Here is a 26,985-nt window from a genome sequence, read left to right on the forward strand (position 1 = left end):
TAATGTCTTTGTCGCTCCTCTGGACCTGCTCTAACAGGTCCATATCTTTCCTGTGCTGAAGACCCCAGAGATGGATGCAGGACTCAGGCAGGTAAGGACAAGACACTCTCCAGACAATAAAAGGTCTATCCACTGTCAATTGAAGCACAGGTCAAGTGCATGCTCTGAAATTATCCATTTCTGATGAATATGGGATCTGCAGAAGGAAGTATATACTTATTGCCAGAGTGACCCAGGATTCAGCTCTTTTGGTGTAATTCAGAATTCAGCTCATTTATAAGTCTGATATTTGGGACAATGTAGTTTTGGGAATACACCTATACCGAACACAGCCAGTTATGGACAGTGCTGGATCCTGTGAGCTTTTGAGAGCTAAACAGATAATCTTTTCAACATGGCAGCAACAATTCTGCCTCATACAGAACACTGAATTGTAATTGAGAAGATCTAACAAATTTAGAAAGGATGTGAATGTGTTTGAAGAACCTGACATTTTTACAATCTGCCTGGAATTGTCTTCTAAGATAGCATTGAAGGGATCAAAGTAAACACATGTAGGAACCTAATAAAACCAAATGTCCCAAAAGACAGGTCAACTAGCTTTCTACTTCACAGTTTGACTGCAAATGTGATTCCCATTCAACAATGTTGTGTGAAGAATGGTGGACTGACTGTACTTCTGTATCTTAAAACAAGTGCTGCCAGGACACCGCAGTGATATATTAAAGGAAAGGAGAATCAGTGACAGAGCTGCCAGGACACCAAAATGATTTGGCAAAGAGGAAATAACTAGGAAGTTATTAGAAAACCTTTTCTATGGACAGATAAATTACGACAAAAATACAAGTGAGTTCTCCTGGGTCATAAAAGAGATTGCAAACCGATCAAAGTCCCCATGTCCCCTCCTTTAAACTACTTACTATGGTCAAAGTGTCACCTTAGTAACTAGTCAGTGTAACTACATCAGTACATTTGAAATTGTTTTCTATTTATGTTTCAAATTTAAGATTCACTCAGGAAAAGGAGGAACAAGAACTGGGAAGCATGTCCTTTAATTAATGTCTCTACAATGACCAAGAAACAGTTACAGAAAAGAGAATCATCTAACTTGCCCTGTTGGACATGATCTTCAAGACTGGGGGTTGGTTGTTCAGCTTCCACCCAAGCTGTCTAGCACGTAGGCTGTAAAAACAAGTGTCAGCTAATGGAGCATGCCCTCATGCTCAAGGAGAGAGCAAAGTGCATTATGCTGCATGTCCCAGTGGAATTGGGCTCTGGACAGCTGGAGACCGACTGCCATAGACAGGCTATGCTGAAAATGTCTGTTAGGTGTTAACTTTCAATATCAATCTGTCATTTCCCCTTGTTTTTCTTTAAAGGTGATTTTTCAGGTCGAGAGTTGTCATTCCAAAATGATACTTTCCTGGGTCTTCTCACTTATTAGAGAAAAGAGCAATGTCTGTCCTCATTTTGAGAAGGATCATGACTGAACCAAAGTTGATCACAATGAAACTTTTTGTCTACATTATAGACAAGAAAATGATAACATTGGATGGAATGAATCAGCTTGACAACAGAAATTTTAAAAAGACATCTTCCAAGAAATTAACCTGAAATCTACACCAGAGGCATAGGGTTAAAATCAGAGATGAATGACATTAAATTTCCCTTGTTCGTTGTCCCAGCTGCAAGAATCTTGTAGTGATTTACCTAGCGAGACAAGGAATTACTGGAGCTGGTCCAACTCGACCATGCAAAGAAGTCTAAGAAGCAAAAACATCGTTGTGGCAATTTTCCTGGAGTTCCAGAATGACTCTCATGGGACCTCAAAGGTGAAACGATCTAGCAGAAATGGGGAATTGTTTTGAAAATGAAAACCCCCACATTTCACACTAAGTGGGGCTAGAAAAAAGAACCCAAAACACCTTGCCTCCTCTTGCTCTGACAGAAAGTGATTAGTTGCTATATTTGGTGAAAAAAAGTATTTAAAAACATAAAATTGGAGGTTTAATTATATTTGGTATGTGTTACTGGCAGAGCTTCATGAAATGATCAACAATTATCTTTCGCATCCATCAAGTGCTAAGGGATCACACAAGGACAGCGAGTAGGAATATGAAGTACGCTGTGCCAAAAACATAAAAATGTGTTGTTTCTCTTTTAGCTTTCTTCATTTTCCCTCCACATTTTCCATGCACATAATTGAAATTGCAGTGGTTTTTTTTCAGCATAGCTCCTTTCCCACTTATCTGGAAGCAATCAACCCCACAAAACCTTTTGAACGTCAAACTCACTACAGGACTCAGTGGATTTTCATTTTAAACCAAGAACAAATTAATGCATTCTGATTTAACTTGATTAATACAAAATGAATCAAAAAAATGCTGCTTATTGACATGCAAACCTGTCTTTATTATATTGCTACTCGTAAAACTTCATATGTGTTGACACAACTCTGCCAAAACACTCAGACAACAAAAAACAGATTAATTTTGGAGATTTACACGTTTCTGAAAGACTGTGATATTTCATGCCTACAACCAAACTTTAATTAGTGCTAAAATTACAATACAATGTATCCCATCAAAGCAGGCATGCTATTTATAGCTGCATATTTAACTCTTGGGTCGTCAGGTGCTCTATACTTTGGGGTCACTAACATCCTATTTAGCTGAGAAATTCATTGCTTAGTGCTTAAAACACAGCAGGAGGGGGATGCACAATATGCCATGCTGTAAATGCCATTGGAAAGACACGTAGCTCATGAATGGTGGTTTTATGAATACAACTTGCATGTTCATTTATTTATTTTCTGATTATTTCTCTCTGAGATACTTGGTTTATTTCTGAAGGAGAAACAGTAGAAAGCATGATGACACTGGATGCATTTAATGGGAAAATCCATTTTACAAGGAAGTGGGACTCTACACAAGACTAAGCTTTTGGCACTTGTATGAAAGGCTCAGCAGAGCATTAATTTGTTGTTTATTATGAAGGGGATATTTGGAGTGGTAAGCTTGAGGTCTGAGAATGCTCTAAATTCTTCATGTAATATGCACAGTATTAGTTAACCACATGGGGTCACAGACTGAACACCAGCATTTGGCGTTCCAGCTTGTACCACCACAACTGAAGCCCAGCTCTTCCTTATATCACCAACCTAAACTGGACTTCAGAGAAGTGGGGTAGCACTATGGAAATGTTCCCTACTACAACACAATGCATGGTCTCATCAAGCACTGAGGGAATCAGTGCTTGCCAATCACTCGGGAATTCAGTTTTGTCCAGGTTTTATTGAAGACTCAGGCAGAGGGAGCAGGTGACAGGGTGAGGGAATAAGGAGCTCCTTTTAGTTCTGTTCTTGAAGTGTGTTTGCCACCAATTACTATCTGTCAAAACAATTCACTCAGGTGCTTGCATTTAGCAGGGATTAATTGGTACACAAAGACATGGCAAATGTTTCACTCAATTTACAGGTAACACAGAGCCCTTTCCCAACCACATCATGAGGGACCTGTAGTAGATATTCTCACCTGAGGGTTCTGGGGAGCCAACTTCCACTAGCTATGTCAGATATGCTATTAACACTGTTAAGGTTTAAGAATCTCACGTTTATGTCAGTTCGTACTGGTCACATAATATTGATGGGATGCTCTGAAAACAAATCTATATCTTCTGTTTCTAAGGACAGAATAATCCAATGGCAATTACACAAAGTAAAAATTAGATAGTCTGACTACCCAAAAGAAATATTTTCAAAGGTCATATGCATTGTTAATGCAAAGCTGGAATTACAGCAAGGAAAAAAACCCCTGTGGAATATCTAGTAACTCAGACAAAAAACAAATATCAGGTTATAGACAACAGAGGCATGAGGCATGATCCCAGTCTATAGGTTTCCTTTCAAAGCTTGATGTCTACTTGCAGATATACACTTAAAGCCCACACATTAATTACAAAGGGGAAAAGATGAGTTCAATTCATTTAGTTCTTTTCTTCCAGGCATTTCACGGCTGTCAGTCTGAAATTTTGAAACAGGCCCACATTGAAGATAACCCTATAACAGGGTAACTTGGGACTTAAAAAAAAAAAAAAAAAAAAAAAAAGCTAAAAAAAAAGGCATACTTTCCCCACATATGGTTCTAACAGATGTGGTTTTAAATTACCATTGGGACATAATAATGTTTTTTGAATAGACTGAATGTTAAATAGTTGGCTCTTCCTATGTGACAGACATTAGTTCTCAGTGGTTTAAGCAGAAAACTCCCTATTTGTGTCTTTAGCTGGCATGAACTTCATTTTCAGCCCACGCTGGTCAGTATGATTTAATACCTTGGCCTGATGTCCCTCTCACCAGCAAGAGAAAGGACAAAAAAGGATTAAAGACATGAAACAAAACAAAACCAGGCAACCCCCCGCTCCACCAGCAGCCAATGCCAGGCTCTTGCATTGTTCCTTACACAGCTCCTGCAGCCCTGCAATGGGAGCTCACTGGAGATGACAGCTGAGGAAGAAAAATGTTAAATAATTCAAAGCCACTAACATCAAGTCTGATGTAGGTATAAAAATAGTTACAAAACACCACTCTGCATGTTTTCATTATAGGAACTTTGACTTACTTGGAAACGTGAAGAAAACCTCAAACCTACTCCACTCCCAGCCTTGCACGCTCAATTAGTCCAGCAGTGGAAATGACATCCATTTCCAAAGCAGCCTTCAATTTTCATGACCATTTCGTGTTTCTGCACTAGGGGAGCCAGCACTGCTACACAGCAGGAATGAGAAAGCCTGATCCAGAGCCCATTAAAACCAACAGGAGCCTTTGAGTTAACAGTAACGATCCTTGGATCTGGCCCTGGTTTAGGTTAAAGAGTTGTGGAGCTTTGGAGATTCAAACAAGATTGGATAGGACTGGCTTTTGTTATGTCCAAAAAATCTTTGTCACTGGGAATGTCCACTTCCAAACACTTGGTCTGACAAAGCAGTGCACATTTTAAAAAAGAGGCTCTAATGAAATATTCAAGGAAACATGATGCAAGGTGAGCTACCACATATTTTGTGTAAAATTAACTTCAGGTGTTTTAATTTGAACAGAGGGAAGGAGAGGGAAACAAACAGGAGTATTCACACATGAATATATGCCCACTCACACATACACATTTGATTGGGCAGCTTTGCTGGGGCTGGGCATCCTGATTTTATTGATGTATATATTTCATGCACAACAGAAGTTTTACAGAATTTTTAGCCTTCCATGCTCTGACAGGGAGAGGGAAAAAAACCCCAAAACAGAGGAAAACAAAGAATTAAAGTCTTCAGTGCACAGAGCACAATAGAGCATTGGCTGAAGGAATCCAGCTCTGTTCCTGGTATTCCCTCATTTTCTCACCCCCAAAAGAGCCACTTTTCTTCCCTAGTATCAGCTTCTGATATCCCCTTCTTCCCTGTTACCATCTTCTCAACTAGGTGCTTGCTGTCTGATAATCTCTGGAGAAGACATCAGCCAAAATAAATAAATACATAAAAAAAAAAATTTCAACAAAACATTAAATATGCAAAAGGCATAAAATAATACAAAACAAAGGGATGCAGGTGTACAATAATGCTGCTCCCCAGAGCCCATGATCAGCAGTGTTCAGCACACAGAGACACAAACATATGTGGGGTATGCAGGGCTGTAAGCAATAGTTTGTAGCTTCTATATGAGTCATTTGGGCATCTCTAAAATCCCAAATAATATCATGAACAGCACCAGTAATTATAAGCCATAAAAACCAAACTCTAAAGAAACCACTGTAGAGGCAGACCCAAATGCTTGTCAACAAAGAGGACTCTAAGTCACAGGCAGGTGGCTGTGTCTCCTCACACTTTCTTGTGAGACAGAAGCAAAAACAAGTGAGTATTGAAAGTTTCTAAATCCCAGGTGTCTTTGTGGGGCCTCACGAACACAATGGGGATTTCGGTAGAGAAAGGAGGTGGAGGTACAGGGGAAACATGTCAGGCTGTGAGAAGATGATCATTAGGTTCTCCCTTGGTTCAGGACTCTGGTGCTCCAGCGTGGATGAAGTGAAGGGTGTACTTTGCTGTTTGGGGGAAGAGCAAAGAAGTATAAGATAAAAGACTGTGTTAGATGCGATGCTGATGAGAAGAAAAAGCATTTGAGCCACTGACAACTTCACAGTCAGATATCACGAGACAGACAGGCTGGTTGTTCTTACTTTGTATTAAGGGTATTTTGTTGGTTATATTTTTGTTCAGAATATCCCCAGGACAAGAATAAAAGTCAAAATAAGAGCCTGTTTCATTGCTGGGCGTTCTGATTCTCTCATGAAGCCTCCAACAACCTACTCTCACTATATGTACTGAGTAACAAGCTGGGTGATAAAAACATCAGATGAAATTCAGTATCAATAAAAGCAGCATAATGCATACAAGGAAAAACCATTCTAACAATACATACACAATGTGGGCTCTAAATTAACTGGTACCACACAGGAAGGTGGCTGAGGAATCTCCACAGGATGCACTCTACATATACCAGCTCTCTGCTCATGCCAGTCAAATGTGCAGTGCAGGGAAAATCTTGGGATATGTTAGGAAAAAAATAACAAAAGGAGAAAAATAATAAAATCACTAAGGTTGGAAAAGATCTGTAAGATCATAAAGTCCAATCATTAATCTAACACTGCTAGGTCCACCACTAAACGATGTCCCTAAGCACCACATCCACCACTTTTTGAACCCTTTCAGGCATAGTGATTCCACCACTTCCTTGGCAGCCTGTTCCAATGCCTAATTACTCTTTCAGTGAAGAAATTTTTCATAATATCCAATCTAAACTCCCTCTGGTGCCAGTTGAGGTAATTTCCTTCTGCCTTGTCACTTCCATCTTGGGAAAGGAGACAACCAGGCTACAACCTTCTTTCAGGTAGTTGTAGAGAATGATAAGGTGCCCCCTGCACCTCCTTTTCTCCAGACTAAATATCAGGATAATATGGGATGATGTATAAGCTAACAATGCACTTCTGTCTTAATGATATATCCATTTTGGGTCTACCCATGTACCAAACATAGAATAGAATTAACAAAAGCAGAGAAAAAGGCTGCACAGATTGTCGGGAAATACAGAAAGACTTTTGAAGAATAGATGACATAGGGTGGGGACTTTAGGCTTGGAATAGAAAAAAACCAACAACAAAAACCAACAACAAAAACAAACAAAAAAACCCCAAACAAACAAAAACTAGGAAGAACTAGACTATGAGATCCTGCTGCATAACCCACAAAGTACGAGCCATCTAATTAAATTAACAAAGTGAGAGTTTAAAGCAGAAAAACAGGAAGGTTTATTCACTCTTTGAATGATTTTAAATTTTGAAAGTTTTTGTTGTGGCTATCACAACTGTATACAGGGTTCAAAGAGAATCCAGTAAACTGTTAGAGGACTACTGCTTCAGTGCCTACTGAGCAGGATGGTTCAAAAGACTGTCCTGAAGATGGAAGACTGTAATGAAAAAGGGTACTCTGTATTATAATAAGAATAAAGTGAAGCTTTATATCAGTACAATAAAAAATCCTGTAAAGAGTTGGCAATCCAAAAAAACCCACTCCTGAGTCATGGGACTAACCTAAACACTCATCATCTCCACAAAGCTCTTTGTACCCCTTTGTTACTCTCTTCTCCTTGGCACATGCTTCCACCACACTGGTGCAAGTCACTAACTCTGAGAAGAAAACAAAAGAAAACAAACAAAAAAACCCCAAACAAACAAAAGAAACTCACAAGCAAAAGATGGTGCTTTTTTCTTCCTACATTGATTAATTAATTTACAGAATCACAGAATGATGGAATGGGTTGGGTTAGAACAGACCTTAAATATCATCTAGTCCCAACCCCCCTGCCATGGACAGGGACACCTTCCACTAGACCAGGTTGCTCAAAGCCCCATCCAACCTGGCCTTGAACACTTGCAGGGATGGAGCATCCACATCCTCTCTGGGCACCTTGTGCCAGTGCCTCACCACCTTCCCATTAAAGAATTTCTTCCTAATATCTAATCTAAACCTGCCTTCTTTTAGCTTAAACTCATTACCCCTTGCCCTACCCTGGTCAAAAGGGCATAAATCATCAGACATATTCTGAAGGAGTGAAAGGACAGGAGCTGAGGAGAGAGGATATTGGGATGGGAGGAGAGGGAGAGAGCAGGACCCCTCTCTTTTTATGCCAGTTGGTCCTGAGTTTGGCACTGATGTGAAACCACAGCCTTAGAGGTCACCTGTAATGATGTTAACAAAAGAAGAAAAGCTGATCATACAAAAATGCAATTATCTGTTCTTTCAGTTTTAAGGTTTTCCATTTGTTTTTTTTTCCCCTTGTTTTTTTGGCTGTGATTTACAATAACAATTGCTGTTACAACAGAATGTTGTTATATTAAATCAGAATTTTTCTGTCAGCAGGACCATGAACCCAAAGGTGGGAATCTGTGTGATCGCTCTGTCAATGCAAGGTCTCCTGAGATTTGTTTGAGTTTAATCCCATTTTACAAATCCTGCAATGTTGTATCGGTTTGATGCGACTTGGTGGGATTCTCATTACTTGTAGTCACTTTGGTTTCCAGGAAGCTTGAGATTTCATCATCTGCTAACATATGCTGAAATGCATGTGTCAGTTTTATAATAAATTTCCAATGTATAAAAATATCTATAAAATAACACAAATACGAAATTAGTTTGTAACACAATCTCCAGTTCTCTGTTTATTAGGGAAAGGCAAAGTTGGTACTGCTGTCAATTATGAGAAGAGCGAGGCAGCTTTAATAATAAAACAGCATTCACAGTTTCTTATAACTATACTAAGCAAATTGTTTGGCCTGAAAATTTCCATGCCAGCTGTCTGCCTCAGGCTGAATTTTTTTGGAAAATTTCAGTCAAAACAGTTCAGCAGATTCTGAGAACAAGGCTAGGGAAAAAAATATGTTGTTTTACTCATGTTAAAAAAAAAAAAAAAAAAAAAAAAAAAAGGCGCCTTTAGCCTTCTCTCTAGAACCTCCTCTGAGATTTTTAGGACTTTAGAGGAAGGACTTGAAATTTGCCTGGGAGAGAACTGTTTTTCTTCTAATGAATTTTGTGTGCACCTGTATGAATTAAGCCTAGTTTAGACATCTTTAATAAAGACATTGTTGCTATATGCTCCTGGGTTAATTTGTACATATTTACCAACTTCCATCACTTACATTTCTACCTGTGTGTGATACTTTGTGCTACAGGATGTGCCAGGTTTGCATCCATGTATCACAATTGCAGTTGCAGATGCTCTCTGGTGCTCAGAGTGATCCCAAGCTGGGAAAAGCTGAATGATGGGATGACAAATTTGGAAAGCAGAGGCTAGAAGGGTGAAAATGGGATTGCAGAATAGAGTTGGAAGAGGCAGGAGATGAGGAGAGGAGCAGATTGAGCAGGATGGACTAAGGGATCTATTTAGAGGAGCAGAGTACTCTGTTAAATCAAGATACGATGATTTGTTAATTTAAGCCACAGACACATATAAATACTAAAACGAGGCAATGCCACAAAGCTACTAGCTCTTGCAAGACTAAAAAAAATCAACAAAGACTAGACTAAGAGACAAATATTAAGATTTAAATGTATATATTGAAGACCTAAAATTTAAGTAAAAAGCACAATGACAATTGCCTTAACTAAGTGTCTTGAATAATGAAAGTCATTTTTCACAAGACAGTGTTTTATCCAAGCCAGCCTGGAGATGAAGCAGTGAGAATGAGGAGTAGAAGAGGAGGTTTACGATCCCCACCTCACCTGTAGCAGAGCTGGATGGTTTGTAGTGACTAAGCAGAGGACCGAGGAATGAGGACAAATGTGTTTCAGATTAGGGCAGCCAAATGATGCCCCAAAACTATGGGCAATGCTGGGCAAGTCTCTTCAACCCAACATTTCGTAACTGTGTCAGAGTGTGTTGCAACCTCTGCATGATCATCTTGACAGCTCAGAGTCTGATCTGCTGACGTGTCAAATATCCACAACAGCAATTAAAGGCCGTGTGATCTCTGCATTGTTTTAGCACGGTAAGTAAGAACCGTGAGTAACCCTCGATCAGGGCTCTGTCTGCAGGAATGCATCGGTAGGCCGACTCTCGAGATTATTCTCTGCTTCCCAGCACAAAAATCTGTGCCACTGTCAAAAACCTGATCACACCTGAAGCCCACCTGCACAAAGGGTAATTTTCTAGAAATAGCAGCATTTCCTTATTCCTGACCGACGGGATCTGTGATGCCCACAGCCCAACCACCTAACGCTGTTTGTATCAACAGGCAGAAAGTAAATTCCAGTGTCCCTCTGCTCCATCAGTTTTTCCAATCACCTCTGGCAGTTACTTCTAAAGGCTTTTTGACTAACCAAACTCTCCCATCCTATTCTTCATGTTACAGAGGTGAGAATGAAATGGTTTTCAGCATCCAAAGGCACAATCAGAAGACTGATTTTATGAATGGACCCCAATTCCCCAGAAGGAACAGGCCTAGGCTGGATTTTTTAAGCAAGTCTAAGATTTCCATTACACTTACTGGAGTTTGAGGGGGAGGCAACAAACCCGGTGAGCCCTTATTGCATACATAATAAAGGGTTGGATTAAAACAGTAAAATAGGATTTAATATTCTGTTTTCCAACTTCTGATTGTTTAACTAATCAATCTCCAGAATACTTTGAAGGCTCAGTGTGTGCAAACATATATGCAGGCAAGTGATGCACCTTCTACTCAGTGTTTAAAGAGAAAACTGAATTGAATAATCACCTAAAACCTGAATCAACGGGTAACGAGACATCTCCTGTTTTCACATTTGCTATTGCTGCCTTAGCACATCTGCTACCAATGCCTTAGCAGTGATTACAGTAGTGAAGCAGCATTTTGGACTGCAGTGGTTATCCTAGACTGTAGCAAATACTACTTCATGTAGTAGCCCGTGGAGATATCTGCAAAATCTAATTGAATCATCCCCATTTAAACGGACTGATAAATGCAGTTCAGTGAGCTCCTTCACTTAAATTGACCATGAGCAACTCTTCGCTTTTTCTTCCCTCCTTCCCCCACTTAAAATAAGAACAAGGATGTGTCAAACCCTAGAAAGCAACTCTGACTTGGAATAGGAAACTTATCTTCCAGCCCTTCTATTTCACAATGCTTTTCCCTCCTTCTGGCTGCCAACACACTAGAAGAACGTTCAAAAGATCGCCTCTGCTGACACCCAACAGGACAATATACAATGGAGTTTGAATCCCCCTTCAGCACAAACAGTTTCGTTCTCAGCAATTTGGTAAAAAGGCAAAAGGATGTTTGTGACTAAGGCTCAAACTCTCCAAGAAATTAGAACTTTCCATACAGAGTGTTTATTACTAAGGAAATATGTCCTCCTATTCATATTTCAACTGTGCCTTTAAAGATGCTCCAGGGAGACTGATGTAGAACAGCTGGAAAAAAAAAATATATATCTATTTCTAAGAAAATTATTTGAATATCAGTGCAGTGATGGTGAAACAGCATAGAGAAATGCAAATCATACATTTATTTGTAATTAAATATGTAAGTCCTATAGCCACACTACAGCACTGCTCCCCAGGTTATAGTGATATAGTTAAGATATAAATTTCTCCATGGTTCTTTTTCCTTTTAATCTACAGCAAGGAGGAAATGCATACATATACTTTAAAAAGGTATTACTTTACTTTTTTCTCTGAAACGTATTGGTCAAGGGTCCAATGAATACCCAATTTGCTGGCAAGTGGTGAAAGTTACTTAGTCAAAGTGCCCAGCAATGCCAATCTGTCAGTTCAAAGCAGAAATAGAGTATTTTAGCTTTTAGTTACAATAAGCTATTCTGATAGACCTTGTAACAGGGCAGGTAACAGCCAGTCTTTAAATCTGAATTGACATTGATTTACAGTTTCATTTCTTTGAATGAAATCAGAGAGAGAGAGCAAGTTTCAAGATACTTTACTTCTTGAAATTACAATTACACATATCTTAAACACAGAAGGGTTTGCTTTAAAAAAAAATAAAAACAAAGCCTCAACTGCCTACAGAGGTAAGATAAAAGGAAAAAAGTGATGTTAAAGAAGATATCAGGGTAGTTTTTGTTTATTCATATTTTTTAATTCTGCTTTTCCTCTCCATTAATTTTTAAAACACCCTTGATTTGATATCCTAATAATAAATACAGCCACGCAACATTCCTCCTGTCAAATCTCTCTCATCGTGGTATTACTGCAATATTTGTAACTTTTGATCTGGAAAAATCAAGTTACATAAGATCATAGTTCTGCTCCTTGCAAAGATGTGATTCTGTCAGAAAATGAACCACTGAAGTGGGAACTCAACAGAACTGGAAACGACTTTCCCAGGCAAAAGGTAGTTTTGCTTAAGCATCACAGCTATTTTAACATGCAAGAACCCAACAATTTATTCTCCTGAGCAGAGAAAGGGTAAACTATGAGGTTAAAAATAATAAAAGTAGGCTCTTAATTGGAATAGTGTACATGTTGTACAGAGAATGAAATAACAGTTATTATGCACTCCAGGAAATAGATAAAATAAAATAAAAACAAAAAAATTCTCACTTTGTAAACCAAAAGAAAACAGCATTTTCCCTTGCCTGTGTACTATCTGCTCACCAAAACGATAGGAAAGCATCTAATTTAAATGAGTCAAGGAAAATAATTAAACTACAAGGACGTAAAAAATGCAGCATCTTCTCAGCCCAAACCTCACTGCTTCCCCAGACCCACGGAAATCAGAGAAATGTCTCTCTTTTTCCGTCCATGTAGTAAAATAAATTGGAAGGGAGGGAGAGGGGCTATCTCCTCCCCCAACCAAAACCAGACAAGCAGCTTTACTCTCATCTCTCCACAATTTTTCCCATCCTTTAAAATCAGAGAAGGCATATTCTCCCCACAAAAGTCTTTCTTAAACCAGGACCCCTTGCTAATAAGAACAGGAAACTACAAAGTTAAGTTATGCATCTTCTTTTGCCTTTTACCCCTTTTTTCTGCCAAAGAGCAGCCTGAGAATCTCTTTCCACACTAATGGCCATCTTTCTCCACCAAGACATGATATTTCTTCTCCAGATCACTCACATAAATGACAGATACACTGAAACTCTCCTCTTGTGAATATCTGTACATATGCATGCACGTATGGAGTGGAAGGGAGTGTGAGGCAAAGAGGCAGAGTCCCTGCAGAGATAAAGTGCACCTCAGTGCAGTGGCAGTAATTCCCAAATTTTGGTGATTTTATTTTTTTTGGGGGAGGGGGGGACGGGACACTGAAACAGGTTGTCTGCAAAGGCACCTCCCCTCCTCCCCTGCCCCAGTTGTTTGTGCAGAGTCCCTTCCCAGGGTGGTGCAGAGCAGCGGCCCCGCTCTCGAGAGAAGAACAACACAGGTTACATTTTCACGTGCCTGGGAACAGCCTGGCCACACACCGCGACCTCACAGTCCCCTCCCTACCCCCAGACCCGCTGCAAACCAGCACAGACCCTAATTTTCCTTGCCCGTGCACTGGCTTGGGGATCACATTCTCAACGGATCATGGCAGCAGAGAATCTGACTGTCCACAAACCAGCCCACTCCAGCAAGGACTGATCCAGCAGCGTGGCAGAGTCTGGGAGCTGGAAATTTCACAGGGAAGGGCAGTTCACGAAGACCACAAACCAGCAAATTCCTACAGCCTTGTAACACAGGCAGAGGCAATCAAGCTGCTGTGGTCTTGTTTGAGTGCAAAACAGGGAAAGAGATGCATCTTCCTCCCTCTGTGCCCCCCAATACTGAATACATAATATACACATATACATATATATATATACACACACACACTCCTTGTTTTTAACACCCAAGCCTATAAAAGTGCTACAGGCTGAGGCACTAAGTGGGAGGTGCCTGGCGCTGAAAAGGCCAATGAAATAAATTAAATACAAATCATTGGCTCAGCCCCAGCCTCCCCCAGCTATCAGGGGAGAAGTTGGGGTTCCCGATGGCTGATCCTCAGCTCTTACCAGACCCAGAGGGTGGCACGTGCAGGCTGCTGGAATAGTATAGGTGTATATGTTAAGCCTTGGGTGTTGCAGGCACATATGGTGCACATGCTGGGAGCAGAGCACTTTCCATAGGAGGGGAGGGGCTACCCTTCTAGTAGGCAATTTTATTAGGGTCAGCGAAGCAGAAAGAAATGGGACTGGGATAGGCTGGGAGCTGCCAAGTTTCCCTGCCCAACTCTGGCGCCCCAGAGCCGCGCGCAGCACACTAACAACTTGCAAGGCTATAGCAGAAGTTTACCTATATAAAGCATACAGACAACTTCCAACTTCAGAGCTTTGCTCTTATTTTCTCAGTTTATGGCCCTCCCTTCACCTAGGACTTTTTTTCAGGGGGGAAAAAAAAAAGATGCAGCTATAAATTCAAGGTTAGACTTCACTGCAAAAAGTTAAGGAGGAAAATGGGGTGGAGGTGGAGAGATTAATTTTTTAATTTGATTCAGGGTTGTGTTGTTTTGCTTTTAATTGTAATTTTTAAATCAAAAAGAATTGAACTTTCCTGGAAAAGCCATGAGCAAATGCATTCAAGATGCAAAAAGGTCTTGGCTATCTATTCAGTAAGTATTTATTCATCTCTGTTTTGTCTGTATGAAAAAATTATTTTGAACTGTGTATCCCATAAAACAAGACTGTGGCATAAATATGGGCTTTTGTTTTATTTGGGCTTTTTGGGGGGTTGTTTTTTGGTTTTTTTTCCAAATCATGTGCTTACATGGTTGTAACCACTGTGAATTTCTAAGCGTGGTCATGGTAAGGAAGTAAATACATACTGCCTTGTGAATGCTTTAAGAGTTTGGATGTTTTAAGTATTATTTTTTAAAGATTTGGCATTCCTTAACTACTACCTATTTACACGTAAAAGAGCTTAGATATTTTATAGTAAGAAAAGATCTACATTTTTAATCAAAACAACTCCCAGGAAATAAATGCTCTTTGGTAGCATCCTGGTTTTATGTTCAACAGCCAAAATTTGTATTTGAGAATGCAAATTGCTGAGAATACGAGCAGGAGTCTGAACCACTGCATTTCTCCCAGTCACTCCAGCATCTTTTCCCCAACGCCACACTATTTGTGGGTTTTAAACCTAGGAGGGCATGGCTGTAAGCAAGTCTTTAACATTTAATGCCTGAGAAACTGACTTGTCACTCAACTTGCAGTCAAGCGCATTTGTTTTTTTCTGCTTTTTGTTGGAGGCAAGCCCACCTTTCCTTGGAAAATGGGAGACCCCATCCCTGACTCTAGCACAGATCCAAATGTAAACATACACACGCACTCCCACCACGCACCACCCTGCAGCAGGACATGGGTATGGGGGTTTCAGGTAGAGCCAAAGGTACCTTGTGAGCTGAAAAATATCGAGGCACTTATCTTTTTTTTTTAAATTTTGTTCTCCCCCCTCTCCTCCCCGCTTTTACTATTACATAAATAACACCGATTGATCTTAAAGCTGCATCCTTGCTCCAGTGCCTCCCAATCTGCACTGCTGCCTTCCTCCAGCACAGCCGCACCGCTCGGGGTGCAGAGGGAAGGGTCGGGGAGGCGGAAGGTTGGATGGGAGAATGCACTCTAAACATACCCTGAAGCAAGGTTTTGGCAGTCTGGGGGTACCTGATCCGCCCTACCCTCAATCCTCCCCTCCGCAAACCCCCCATCTCCAGCCCAGAGCTTCCCGCAGCATCTTTGCCTCCCTGAATTGCTGCAAACTGTGCGAGGGGAGGGCAGGGAGGTGGGCAGCAGGCATGGATGGAGGCTGGGGAGGGAAAGCCAAGGATTCAGGGAGCTTCTCCCCAGCCTCAAGCCCTTGTGCACGGCTGTTTGGTGGGAAGAGGAAAGGGGGAAGGGAAAACTGGAGGGAGACGATGTCATAAATACACTTTTCACAGGAAAAAGCGAAGCTTACCATGTCTGCAGTTTCCCCCCACCGAAATGCCACTTCTGTGTCCAGCGATCCAAAAGTGGAAACTACAGGCAGGCACTGGAGCTCATCTCCGCAGGCAGCTCGGAGATACACCTCTGCCACCCCCAAAAATCAAAATCAAAATAAATTAAAAAAACCAACCTCCCCCCCAAAAACAAACCCAAACAAAACAGCGACCGGTCCAGCTTCTTTCCTGGCAGGAATCGTCCTGGTAGGACTGCCCAAAATAAGCAGCTGCAATCCAAAGGCTTTATTTAAAGCTTCCCCCCCTCCTCCTCCTCCTCTCCGTGCCTCGCTCGCTCTCTCCCTCTCGCTGTTACACACAGAGAGAAAGAGAGACACACACAGGTTACATGAATGGGAGGCAGGAGCCGGCGCTCCCGGCTGGAATGACAGGCGCACATGCGGCTGGCGGCTGCCCACCCCGGCGGCGTGGGAACAGCTTGGACACGGCGTGCGGATACGTGGAAAGGGGCATTGGGTGGGAACGGGCATGGGGTGGCATGGACATGGGGAGGAGATGAGAATGGGCATGGACGTGGCATAGGCATGGGGCCGGGGAGGACATAGACATTGGGGTGGCACAGATAGGGGGAGGAGTGGGACATGGGCATGGGCATGGCATGAGCATATCATGGGTGTGTCATAGACAACGGGCAGAGGGAAATACAGACATGGGCATGAGCATGAAATGATCATGGAATAGGCATGGGCCAGGGATGTACATAGACATGGACATGGCAGGGGCATCAGGAAGATGTATTCATTGGTATGAGATGGGAATAGGCACTAACATGGGTGTGACACAGTCCTGGCATAGGCATGGATCAGAGAAGGACACAGACATGGGCATGGCACAGACATTGGAAGGAGCAGGGCAAAGGCATGGCATGGTCGTGAAAGGGAGTTGGGCATGCATGGGGGCATGCGGAGAGTGTGGGCACAGAGTACATGTGGGTATAACATGGGCATGGAGAAGAGATGGGCATGGCCTAGGCATGGCGGGGTAGTGGACATAGGCATGGCATGGAGACCAGATGGACAGGGGTATGAGGAGGGAATGGGCATGACATTGACATGGACAGATGTATGGGCATGGTGATGAGATGGACTGAGGGTGGACATAAAAATCAGAAGGTAATAGGGAGGGGAGAGAATGTTCTTGGGCATATGATAGGCATGGGTTGGGTTTGGGCATGGAATAGGCATGGGGATGACTTGGAATGGCATTGGCTTCAGCATGTGAATGGGATCTGGGTGGGCAACAGAATAGGAAAGAGAGCTGACTCAGGTGGTGCCTTCATCTCCTGGCCCTTATAAACCTCCCTCTCTTCATGTAGTTGGGTGTTCTCCAGCTGAGGAAGGGAAAACCTCTGTTTCTCCCTTGCCCCTTGTCCCCAGTTAGGCAGCTTGCATAATATATTGCTTTTGTGATCAGGTGTTTTGCTTTTGTTTGGTTTGGTTTGGTTTTAAACAGTAGTGACAGGAAATTAGGACTGTTTAATGCTGTCATTCAACATGTTCTGAAGCAAGAAAGGGTTGTGGTGTTGCTAAGTGTCAAGCCCTGCTACTGCTTCACTGCCTGACTTTGGGGAAGTCCTTGATAACTTGTCCCTGCCAGGATACATCACCCAATGCAATTTACACTCAGCCTATCATTTTCTCATTCACCAAATAATCACATTTTTCTCTTTCAAGTCAATCCTCAAAATTTATTCTTACAAAACTTTTCAGCAACGTTCTCTGCATGGCTTATGTTGGCATCACAAATCTTGGAGTGATACTGGATTCAGCCCTACAACTGCATTGTAAGAGGAGTGCTGAACATAATGGACTGCAGTACTTCATGCAGTGCTTTGAGCTACATGGGAATCATCCTCTTCATGGCATATCTTTAAATCAGCCAGGTGCAAGTCTGCTATGTTCTGCCTTTTTCTGCTGTCCTAAAATCTCCAGCCTTTGTGGAAAGCAAGATGTAAGATATATGTTTTATTCCAAACCCAGAAATCAGAGTAAAAAGGCACAGAACAAATCAGAACATCATCTTAAAACAGCAGAGTCTTCGACATAAAGGTCTGCTTAGCAAAATAGCTGCTGCTGTTCACTGTTTTTTCAGTCATACATATTAAAAATGAAATATATTTGCATTGGCTTTATTACCTCTGGAATATATTCCACATCAGGAATCTAGACTCTAGACAAAGGTAATTTAGGTCTCTGGAAGGAAAAAGTTTAACTGAGAAAAATATATATTTTGTTAGGAATAGACCTCATCCAAATTCAATGGTAATTGTATAAGCCTTTCAAAAAGCATACAGTATGCAAGCTTCCAAAATTTCGGAACAAGAAACATTTCCATTTAAATGCCAAGAAGCAATTTTTCCTCTCTTGTTCAATACTAAATCAGTCACATGAGCAGTTTGCATTTGATTTTAGAAAGGAAATGGAACATCTTCTCTTCCAATTACACAGAACTTTTTCTTGTTCTTAGTGCTCTTACTGTTTGCATTACTTTCCTTTACTATTTGCAACACTTTCATTCGATCCACCCATTCACTCCATCCGTTTATTTCTTTATTTTTTTAAACTCCAGTGACATTATTAAGAGAAAATCAGTAAACCCAAGGGGCGAGTAGAATGCTGTTTGTTTGAATCTGGCTGGTAAATTCATGTTTAACAGGTCAGCACTGTTTGTGTAATTGGTCTTTCGCTGTTAACTGAACTAGACAATGATGCTTCTGGAAAAAAAAAAAAGTAATTTTATGGGGAAAAGTGACTTTTCTTTGGAAAATGCCCCTCCTGCTTCAATTCACAATGAATTACTGTGGTCATAGAAGTGTGCTGCATACCAATTTGGAGCATATTTTATGAAGATGTACATTCAAAATGTCAGTGTTCAGCAGCCTGCCATGTTGTGCCCATGTCCTGCACCCCAGCAACTTTGCACTTTGCTCCTTGTGAACAGCGACTATTAAGTCAAAGTCTCTCCTAAGCAGTGTTTTTGTAGAGTTTGTAAAGAAGCTACATCTGTGAAATAAGAAGGTGAATGACAAGACTAATGCATGAGCCTGTTAGACCTTGTGCACCAGGAGAACAAGGACAGCAAGTCCTGGAGCTGCCGCTCAAATTAGCACTTAATGGTCCTGACGCCAGGCTGTGTTTTCATGCTGACATTTGCTCCAACAAAACAATGAAAACACCTTTTGTAAAGTCCCTGTTCACCAAGCAAAAAAGTAGCAACATGGTGTGGTCAAAGGTTTCTTGCTGATCAAGTTCAGTAGGAGTTGGTTTGATGAGCCCTTTGCTGAGAAAGGCTGCACTACTTGACAGCCACTACTAAAGATTTTATTTTTTTTCTACTTCTAGGAGAAAATCCAGAGGGAAAAACTCATATATTTTAATCAATGGAAGTGAAACCATTTGCCTTTCAGAGACTATAAAATAATACACACCCCAGGGTTCAGTACTCTTTTCTACTCCTCCAGAACATTCTTAAGGGGAAATCACTCTTTTCTTGATGAATGTGCAATTCAAATGTGGAAATATGCCATTCTTCATGCTTTCTCCATAGGGAGCAAAATGATTTCTGTAATTAAACCCTTTTTGCCAACATTTCCTGATGAGATTTTTTTTTTTTTTAATACAAAAAAAAAAAAAAAGCTATGTAAAAACAGGTTGCAAAACTAGGTCTGGAGCATTTGACCTTTAAGCTTCTATTTGAATTTGTAATTTTGGTTTAAAGGTACATGAGGATGAGGATGAGGAATGTGAGTGAGGGCTGAAGCTTTAATTTCTAATCAGGTGCAGCCGAAAAGAAACGGCTGAAGGAGAAAGAAAGATATGAGTACCACTGCTAATGTTAGTCTAGCTATTAGGGATGACATTAGCACTAAAAACACGCAGCTCAGTGTTCAACACACTTTAGCAACCCCAAGTGTGTAACCAGGGTCCCTATTGGGATCATGCTGAAATCTGTGCTACAGCATCAGTGCTGCACTGGTTCCCATGGTAGCTAGATCGAAGAAATCCAGCTTCTCTGATACATATCAGGCTGTGAGGGGCAGTGTAGACAGAATTAGAGTCAATTAAGAAAAATATCTGTGTGAGCTTTTGTAGGGCTTGGACCTTAATTCCACACCGTGTTGCTTGTCACCACAGAATGGGCCATGTAATACACAGAGATCAGGGTGTGGAACAGAGCTTTTAGCCACTTAACACAGTTATGGGGTGGAACCTTAGTTCTGTAAGACAGATGGCAGGACTGAACCAGAGCTGGATGCAGAGCTGAATCCTGAAGTTCTCAGTCTGAGCTATGTCTCTCTGACAAAGCTCTTGAGCAGGGTGGTGGAGCAGAAATCAGGTACTCTTCATAAAAAGCAGGATTTCCCTCCTCTTACTCCTCACTGCATAGATGTCTGTAGATTAAATCTGGTTGCATGGACTCAGAGAGATGTCTCCACTACTATATCATGAGATCAACTCCAGATTGGGGACAGAGAAGTGTTATATATTGAATCATAGAATCATTAAGGCTGGAAAAGACCAACCATTAACACAGCACTGCCAAACCCACCACTAAACTATGTCCCCAAGTGCCACATCCACATGTCTTTTGAACACTTCCAAGGATGGTGATTCCACCACTTCCCTGGGCAGCCTGCTCCAATACCTGACCATCCTGTCAGGGAAGAAGTTTCTCCTAATACTAATCTAAACCTCTCTTGGCACAACTTGAGGCCATTTCCTCTCATATCAAAGGTTCTTTATTTTTGTAAGGGTGTTTTCTTTCATTGTCTGATTTTTAGCAGGATGCTAAAGGCTGGAGAAGGTCATTCTGTATGGACTGTGCCTTTTGTAGCATCTCAGTGGATCTTAGGTCTTAAGGAGAACAGAACTGAGCATCTACCCTCAGTACTGGGTCTTATACCCTTCCTTTCCTTGCTTGTGAAGCAACAATGTCTGTTGTCACACCTGAGAAACCAGCCAAGGTATCCGATGGAGATGAGAGTCTGCTCCTACTGCTTACTCAGGAAAAGTTCCCATCAAGTGAATTGGACATTTGCCTGAGTGAGTGTTGCAGGATTCGGCCCATATGCTTCTCAGCTCTTATATTTGCATAGTGCAGAATATGCTTACAGTACAGTGCCAATAAAACAAAACTATATACAGTTAAGCACAGAAAAATCAAGACCACAGTTAATACCATTTACAAACAGCAGCTGAGCTCTGCAGCTGACATCTAGGCTTATAGCACCATCAGAGACCATGCTCAGCTGTGTGTAATATGCACAAGAAAATTATTTATAAGCAATTAGGTGCAAGGTTTTGTAAGACTATAGGTCTCTATTCTCCTTTCCCTAAGCCTGTTATTTTCTTTTTCCCTGGACTCTGTTTATATTTTACTCTGTAAATGTATCTCTATTTTTTTTTTTTTTTAAACTAAGGAAAACATTTCAGGAGGCCACTTTCATGGAAGACACTTGTTCTTCAAGTAAGTGCTCTGGCATTTTGTAAACATATTGCATATAATGTATGTGGTTAACTTCAAATGAGATACTGCTTCATTCATTCTCATGAAGTGCAATGAGGACTCTTTTGTCTCCAGAAATTCCACTGATGTCTTAAGGAGAAAGATCTTCATTAAGGTGTAGATCATGTCAAGAAGAGTATAAATTGCTTAATTTTACATGCACCTTTTCATGGACAAATTTTCCTCTCTTAAAATTTAAAGCTTTTTTTTTTTTTTTTTTTTTTAATCCATGGGATATGATAGAATATTTCTCAATTCACAGCACATGATAAAACAGCCATGAACAACTTCAATATAATACATCTTCAATAGAATTGACCATAAGTATATTAGAAGAACCTCCAAAAAATAATTACCCTATTACTGCACTGTGACTTCACATCCAATTTTGTTCACCTCACTGTATAAAATGGATGGAATAGATGACTTTTATATTTTTAATAATAATGAAATGTTCAGGGTTTGATATAGAAACCTGGCTACCAAGGTAATAGGTACATATAAGAACCTATTTAGAATAGCTGTGTGAATAGGAATTGCCGTTAAATTGCAATGAAATACCAGAGCATATCAAATAATATTTGAAATCAAATAAAACTTGGAAGGCCAATCTGCACTCATTTTCAAGCCATAATCTCATCATGAAGAAGATTTTTTCCCTGATGGAATCATCTAGTTTAGACACATGTATGATATTTAGTTCTCCAGTAAAGGCCACCTATCTCAACTAACTTTGTGACTCACTCCAGATTCACACTTGTGCAATAGCAAAATTCATATGAATAGTCCCATTCACATGCTAGATACACTTGGTAAATGAAAAGACAGTTATTTCACTCACAGAGAGTCCTGGTCTTGCTACAAAAACAAATCTGGAGACATCTTCTTTCTCCTATACAGAACAACCTCTAAGCTAGAAGAAGAAAGCCTCCACTCCCCAAGTACCTTCACTTCATGCATCTCCTTTCTATGCATTGAACCAAGCACTGACTTCTGAGATGGCAAAGTAACCACATGTATGATAACATAGAGAAAGGTGATCTCATGGTATTGGCACACCAGATCTCAGTACTTGTTCTGAGACACATTTTCAACACTTGTTAAACTTTTAGGACTCAACCCAGAGCCTGTCTCAGTCAATCCTCACCAGAAGAGTAAGTAGTGTTAACATTCCCTCTGCCCCCTGCCTGGGCTGCCTCTGTCAGCCGACACAACACCACAACACAAATGTGGAATAATTGAGCTCTGCTCCCACTTTCTGCTCTATCCTCCAGATAAATTGTGTTAGTTTACTAGCAAAATCTAGTTTGTGTTATTGTTTGCACTTCATAGTCAATATAGATATGGAAGAATAAGCTGAAATATATGCCTTGTGCATCATTAATAACAGCGTGGTCTCTCCGTAGCTACATGACAATTCCCTAACACTTTATTTAACAGTAAGCAATTTATCATGTCTACTCTATCATAAGCAAGTAGTTCAGTATCCCCACTTTACAAGAAGCACTATTCTCTGTGCCTATTTGTACTGCTTATATTGAGGCAGACCAACAGTCTGAGTGCCAGCTTTCAACTTGAAAAATCCAGATTCAGTTCCCTGGTGTAGCAAAAAATGGTCCAGACTTCAGTTTCCCCTTTATAATATACAGATAAAAAATACTTCCTTCTTTTATCAGGTGTTGTGAGGATAAATGCATTGAGGGCTGCAAGTCCCACCAGCACTACAATAGCCATAGTTATCTCAAATAGATGCACATAGTGCAAGTACAGTGATATTTAATACATACCTTATGTGTATAAACCATGAGTCAGGGCTGATACAAACACAAGCTATGCTAAGGAGTTAAAAATGGTGCTTACTTGTATGTTCTTCCCTGCCTTATACTCCATTAAAGTTTGTGTATCAGAGACCAGCTTTGGCTCTCAGTCGCAGTGGAGCAGGGCTGCTAAAGTCAGTGGCTTTATTTCAGTCACACACTCCTGGAGGCAGGGGCCCATTGTCTGCACTGAGACACTCAATCTGGAAGAGAAAGAATAAAAGGGCTTGAGTGTGTGAAGTCATTCATTACAATTTGGAATGAACAAGGAAATCAGTGGGATTGTTGGAGGTTAAGCAAGGGCAGAAATTGGTCTTTTATCATTGAAAAGCCATAGGAAAAAAAAAAACCAACCCAAAAAGTAACAGATCTAATCCTGCTCATCTATACTCACATTGCTTGCCTTTATTCATTGCAAGCGGTCATGAAGAAACAATAATGTACATTTGTGCTACCAGATATAAAATTAATTTATAAAAGAATTTCATAAGCAAGAAACTTCTTTTTCCTTGGACAGAGCCCCAATGAAATTTTGATATGACCTTTATATACTTTCAGGTAAAATAAGATTGTTTGGATTGCCATCCTACATAAGTAAATTTTCTACAGTAACTTTGAACTCAGAGGCCTGAGAACATGCCTCAGAAGTCAGCAAACATTTTTGAAGATTGGACCTGGTATTTTTTTAAGAGGAACTCTGGCAGTGGTAAAAAAAAGGAGTCAATTACAGAGCTTGCAATACTTAAGATACATTGTTTTACTGGAAAATGGAGAGTGAAAGTTGTTCTAAAAAGCTTCAGCAGCATCTGTGCTTATTTTATTGTACTGGATACCCTTGGCTATGATGACTTTATGCACAGCATCAAAAGCACGAGATGTTTTCAACAGTTATTCTACAAATTTAAATAAAATTGTGAGTAACACAATTTCTTTCCAAAATGCAGTGATTGACATTACTTCCTGAAACTTTTTACTCTTTCTGTTCCAGGACTGCCCTACACTGGGATCCACAACCCAGCATTCAGACTTCAGATAAACACAGCGGTGAGGACGACTCAAAGCATGCTTTTGCTGAGCAACAGTTCTTCAAGCAGGAAATAGGATTCAACCAAGGGCTCCTACCTACTTTCCTGGGGGGAATCCGATAACCCCTGGAGCCAGATTTTGTTCTGATTTCAACACTGCACATGATAATCCTCCCAATTAAGGCATTTCGCCTTTCACTTCCTTTGCATTCCCCACCTCGCATCGTAGCTAACAGGGGCCAGACTACCAAGGAAGGGTGCTGCAAAAATTACCATCTGTATCTAAGAGGTTGAATAAAGTAAGTGGTTGATCCTATAGGCTGTTATTCAACCATGAGTCTAACAGGGTCCAAACAGACCAAAATCTGAACTGCTAGCGCACACTGCTAGTACTAAATGCCAGAGAAAGGTTGCAGAGGTTGAAACTAGATGATCTTTAAGGTCTCTTCCAATCCAAGCTATTCTGTAATTCTGTGAATTTTTGCTGTAGCATTTTCACATGTAGTGAGTACAGCTCTAGGAAGTGATGTTAAGTGGTGGGGTTTAGGATTCAGTAAACAGTACTTTTAAAACTGTTTTTTTTTCTTATTTGAAATCTCCAGATACAGTCTGTGTTGCCTGTTAGACTTGATCATGCCTGATCCAGCCACTTTCAGAATGCATGTGGGTCAGAGAATGGTTCAAATCATTTGCAGAGTGAGGGACTACAATCTTAATATGCCATTTATTTATCCTATTGGACTGGGTAAAGAAAACCATCAGAAAAGCTTTCATGAGCCTATTAGTTTGGATTAAGAAAAGCCCCATGAATGCCTTTAAATGACAATATACAAAGGACTAATGGAGATAGTGACAAATCTGCTTTCCTTTCCCCTTCCTTTTTGAATGAGTAGCTATGCCAGTCTTCTGTGAATCTACATGGGACAGAACAGGACTTAAACTCCCACCTTTGAAGCAAAATAAGGTACTTCACTTACTCTTCCTCTACATCTCTCTGCAGAAGTGTCTGACACATGACATCTGTTAATGAGGGTTATAATCCCCCCCACACACACACCCTACACTAGTAGTGCATAGACCCAACAGCCTATTTTCCTAAGGAAATAAGGCTTTTATAGGAATGCTGTCTGTCCATCTGGCTCCCCATCTGCCAATCCTGCACCCAGCAATATAATCTGGACCTGGTGGCTAATTTCACCCCATTCTCTAGGGGGGTAAAAGCTTAAAATATATAAATATCCTACATGTATTATGAAAATCAGTGGAGTAGGAGGCAAGGCAAAGCACAGCTCATCTGAGTGAAAGGCGGCAGTATAAGCTCGTTAGTTAATTGCTTGGCTCAGGCTGCCAGCTGGCCAGTCTGTACATGCAAACTGGCCAGCTCAGCTACCTGTTAGTGACTTCTTGGATCTTTGCACAATGCAAACCGGCCAGCCAGCAGAAGAGAGGAGACCTTTGTACAGGGAGTGTGTGTGCACAGGGAAGACAAAAAATGAAAAATAAGACATGCCAAGGGCTGATGTCAAAGAGAAAATGGTGTTATTGAAGTGGAGAAGAAAAGGAAGTATTTTGTGGAAGACGGATTTGTAATTTAAGTTGCCAATGGAGTGACTTGGTTGTTCCTCCTGTGTTGAAGGGCAGAGTTGGACAGCTTCCCCAGTGAGGACTTTCATTCTCTTTTGTCTTCAGAGCTTAAGAACAACCACTCTGTTAAAAGTAGAGGTCCTTATAATCCTATACCTTGTTTCAAATGGTTGCAGTTAAGGAAAGAGCAGAAGAAGAGGACATGAGCGGAAAACAACCTATGGAATGAGTCTTATTATTCCCTCTCCACAGCCGGTAAACAGCGGCACCAGAAGACAAGCTGGACTACTTTTCAAAAGTTCAATTTAAAATGTTCTTAGTAAAGGCATGCAGAAATTTGCCACAGTGTTGAAGCCAGAGCATCCAGTCTCCAAATCTCTGGTGCTAGAATCTCCCTGGTGTACATGGCAGCAGAGTTGCTCTGCTCACCTCTGTATTCGGCTGTCAGACACCATGTTCAGGCGTGAATTACTACCCTTGATCTGTCAGTGGAGAATGAAAATGTACTTCTGTCTAGGTCCTACCATCAGTTAAACAGATTCCCACTGCCACTCCTCTTTCAAGTATGGTTTGGCCTTATTTAGTACCATTCCACTGTAAGAACACTTGGTTTTCCCCAATCCCCTGCTCCCTCACCCCCTACATGCCTTTCTGTGTTTGATGCATGTTCAACCACAGCATAAAACATAAAGCAAAACATGCAGGATGGACAGACACCTAAAAAATCAGCTGAATTCAGGATTCCCAGTGTCAGATGATAAGGCATCCAAGCTAACCTCCTGATAAAGTGTGTGGTAAGCAAACCTTGTGATCTACACAGATAGCTTAAGCTTCTGCAGTGCTAATTACTATTACAACCTTAAGCTAATATTTGAGCCTTTCTTTTGAGCAAGGATGTGTAACAATTAGATTACAGGATTTGGAGCATTACAAAGAAAGATAAAAGCAGCAGTTTCGTCATGGTATGTGGTATTTTATTTACAAAGAGATAATAGCAGAGAGGATAACAAT

The 26,985-nt window shown here is 40.8% G+C and overlaps 1 protein-coding gene across 13 annotated transcripts in view; it reads right to left on the bottom strand.

Moving 5' to 3' along the window:
- Positions 1 to 26,985, bottom strand: part of TENM4 (teneurin transmembrane protein 4) — a 1,544,468-nt gene that overhangs the window by 574,146 nt on the left and 943,337 nt on the right. For 8 of the 13 annotated variants that reach the window (XM_050333747.1, XM_050333753.1, XM_050333751.1 and 5 more), the window contains exon 1: positions 16,001 to 16,198. The gene's annotated coding sequence lies outside the window, so the exon portion shown is untranslated. Of the gene's footprint in view, positions 1 to 16,000; positions 16,199 to 23,408; positions 23,569 to 26,985 lie in introns of those variants that run through there. The other 5 variants (XM_050333759.1, XM_050333757.1, XM_050333756.1 and 2 more) reach the window with 2 other exon arrangements.

Source organism: Myiozetetes cayanensis, unplaced genomic scaffold, assembly GCF_022539395.1.
Source record: "Myiozetetes cayanensis isolate MyiCay16 unplaced genomic scaffold, myiCay2020 scf5-8, whole genome shotgun sequence".
NCBI classification, from domain to species: domain Eukaryota; kingdom Metazoa; phylum Chordata; class Aves; order Passeriformes; family Tyrannidae; genus Myiozetetes; species Myiozetetes cayanensis.